Below are 3,961 nucleotides of genomic sequence, written 5' to 3' on the forward strand. Positions count from 1 at the left end.
ATTTCTTAGCCTCTTATACATTAGTGAGGGCTTATGATACCAACAAAATACCAAACACATTACGATTGAAATACCAAATGCCAAGTTGGTATCGGTTTGGTATCGGTATACCAAAAAGTTGGTATCCGATTGACATCTCTAGTCAATACTCAATTAGCCATTACCTGACGTTCGTGGACCGATCATCGACGAAGCGCGTCGTCTTAAATTGTGCTGGAGCCCGAATATGCCCAGCACTAGCGCTAAGATCGATTTATGAATGTTGGAGAACGAATGTCCTCAAAACATCGTCGCGTCTTTAGCGCGATGCACCAATCGACCGTACTAACGACGTCCCGGAAACAAGTGGTTTGGTTCATTACAGCTGCCTTTATGAGGAGACGTTGCATCGTGCACCTTTCGTCGGGTCTCGACGTAACTGCAGGCAGGTATTACATATACCCTGGGTATTACCTTATAAACGTGCACCACAGGACCCGTGACATCCATTTTCGTGGCTAAATCTAAGTCACTGCATGCAGCTACATTAGCTGCAGCCGTGAGGGCAGAATAATGTCACATGATCTAATGTACTTACCTAGTACCTAGTACCTACTACTGTAAAAGATCCACCTACCTCATAAGTAAAAAGTCTGTACGCAGAACAAGCCCTAGAAAAGGCACACGTGACCGATGACGGACCTAACGTCTCTGCTAACGGTGCAGGTCGTGCCTAATGCGTTGTCGCAACTCATTAGTGGACGATTTACCAGCGACGATGGAGGTAATTACCAGAAAGGATGCGTGTGCTGTAACCTGCGCTACCCTCAATGAAAAAACGTTTTATGATTTAGTCGGTGGAGCGCACCTGTAGTGTCTCGAGGTGCGTTCAAGGGTACAAAGGGAACACACATTATTTTGACGTTATGCTTGATAGAATCAATCGATTACATTCCAGACGACCGAATGAAAGGGTCGTTTTTGTTTTTGAATTATCTTTGAAAACGTCTGCACTTAGCAAATATATACTAGGGGCCATTCTTCTTTGATTTTTTTATTGTGTTGCATTAACCCGCGCCCTGGTGGGGTCTGTTTATAACGCGACCTGGTGGGGGGGGGGGCTATTTTTTGCCCCCCCTCGTATCTCCGAAACTACTGGACGGATCCGCAAAATTCAAACGGCGTTCGAAAGGCCTGTCAAATTTGTCGAAGGAAACCAAATTTCATTGACCTCGGGGTCACCGATGACGTCACAGGTCAGGTCAAAGATGAAATGTTTCACCGTTCACGGGTCTGCTAAGGAATGCGCTATAACACCGAGGAAAACGCATTTTGTCGAGAATCAGCGATAGGGCGTCAGTTGCCTAGTAGATATGTTGCTATTAGAGGTCACTGACAATACCAGGTCACGTCACAGGTCAGGTCACCAAGGGTCACAGGTCAGGTTACATGAGCCCAACTTTACTAAGGTTGTGTGATGCATGTTTTATGGCCAATTTTTCATTTCCAACTCAATGGTGTTGGTTATAAGACTATCAGGTACGGCTTAGGTCACTTTCTGGTGAAGTTTAGGTCAAGGTCAGGTCAAGGTCAGGCCAAAAAAGGTCAAATTTTAAAGTTGATAGTTTTGCATAAAATGGGTATTGATTCGATGCAGCTCGTCACGGGGAGTCTAATGGTGGTCTTTGTTTTGCGCTACGGGGTCTAGAATTGCTAAAAATTGAGTTTGAAAATTTGATGTCATCAATTTTGAACAGTTTTTTCCCTATAACTTCGCCAAAAAAGAGGTATCAATCTCAAATTTGGTATGTGGATGGAAGGCGGTAAGGACTATCACATATATTCCGGTTTTTGCGAAATTCAAAAAACTTTTTGGATTTTTCGATCATTATATCCAAAAAAAATTATTTTTTGATTTTTCGGGGTCAAAATCCAAAAATTTCAAAAATCCGAGATAGCAGTTTTGTAGCCCTGTTAATTCTACAGCTTTTATGTCCTTATCATTTTTCTGTATTTGCAAAGCTATAGGCCTGACAGCTCTTCCCGCGAAACCCTTTTTTGGGTCGAAAACGGCAGAACATGACGTCACTCTGACGTCATTTCCGGCCAACCTATCATAGCCTTTGGAAAATTTTTGGTCACCATATGTAAAATTGATGTCCGGGAGGGTACTGAAAGTTTGGTTACGATCGGCGCAGCGGTTCTGGAGATATATCGAAAAGTCTGGAGGGGGGGGCAAAAAATAGCCCCCCCCCCCACCAGGGCGCGGGTTAACAACCAAGTTAAACGTTACATTTTGTGCTTACGACTCTATTACTTTTAAGTCCATAATCAAAGGACAACGGCCATTTTGAAGTGTCGGTTGTCAATATAACGGACATATGCTACAATTGCATGTAGGTACAGCCGAAACAAAGCTGTCATGGCGCACTATCAGCATTTAGCCTTATACATATGTGTGGTTTAGCATTCATTCGGCATTCAGCATTCAGCAACACTATTCAGCCAAACGTACATTCGGCCCATAGAGTTATGTTTGCCGGTCTGTGAATGCTGGGATCTTTTCAACACAAATAAGATATGGTGTGAATAACTACCATAATACCAAATGAAATACACAAATGTACTCGTATCATATTGCGTTTAACCCTCGCCCGCACATGGGGGGGGGGGGGGGTTGCCACTCCCCAGGTAGTGTTTCTGCTCTGCACTCAACATTTTTTGAGCTAGAAGGCTGATTTTTCGTATAGCTGCTCCTCTATCCTTTCTTGATGTCCACTGACAATTTCAAGTTTCTGTAGTTTTTGGTTTCGGAGATATGACCTTGTTTTTCAGGTCATGTCACGAGTCATGACCCAAATGGCCAATTCTCAACATCTTGCGTTGGCTATGGGCCTTGTGAGCTTTTGACACCTTGATTTCGGCCTTTTTTGCCAGTCTTACCTCCCACCTATCATGGAACATGTTGTTCGACGATGTACAGATGTCAAGGTCAAGGTCAAGGTCAACCTAGGTCATCTAAGATAATTGCGTTTTAGGCAAGCGGTATTTATTCTTTGTGAAGTTTTTTGAATGCATTTTTTTTTTGTAAAAGCTTCTCAGATCATGATTTCATGTAATATGGACACATAAATAATCGGTGCACACATCAGTACCTATACACACAGACACACACAGACATACAAACAAATGTAATTGACCTTGACCTAACTTGACCTGAAATGACCTCAGCAGCAAAAACCTGGTCGGGTAGTGTGACAAAGAGGTTCTAGCTGGCTTGGCACCAGAAAACGGCATCATCATCGGTATATGATAGGCATCGCACTTGATATCCAACGGTGACCCAAAACAGCAACATTTTTTAGTTTGACCTGACCTGGAAGGTCAATGACTGACCTGAGACGGTAAAACTGGGTATCATTTGATTTGTCTCTTCCCAAAGAATCTTTTGGTCTTTACCGATAAGCTCTATCTCCAACAGGAACAAAATGACCCCCCCCATGTGCGTTCTAGGATGGGAAAATGGCATGTGCGGGCGAGGGTTAAAAGGCATTGGAGAAATAGCCAGCTTATCGTTCGTCGATACATTACGTAACAGCATTAAATAATCTAACTATGTATGCTTACACATATCGTGCAAAACAGCGTCTTGTCGTATTTCATGTTCGACGGCCCTTGCTAGATTTTGTCAGATTACGAAGTTTGTTTCTTGGTTACGTTTGTCCGCACTGCAGCAGCTGTACAAAGAGGAACGGTCTGAAATTGTTCCGACCCACTTATCCTTCTGCAGTCTCAGGAAACGTTGCTTCGTCTAGACCTGATACAGTGATTAAAGAGGCGGATCAGTTTTGAGTTCAGTGGTGGTTAGAGCTGTTAGCCAGTGCAGAAACACAAAGGAAGCGAACAAGCACTGAAAACGACCGCACGAATCACGATCCGTTCAACGTCTCTACTTTGTAGTCCCACCTCCGTGCTGGGTAAC

Source organism: Amphibalanus amphitrite, unplaced genomic scaffold (genome assembly GCF_019059575.1).
Source record: "Amphibalanus amphitrite isolate SeventyFive unplaced genomic scaffold, NRLGWU_Aamphi_draft 000027F_arrow, whole genome shotgun sequence".
Classification (NCBI taxonomy): domain Eukaryota; kingdom Metazoa; phylum Arthropoda; class Thecostraca; order Balanomorpha; family Balanidae; genus Amphibalanus; species Amphibalanus amphitrite.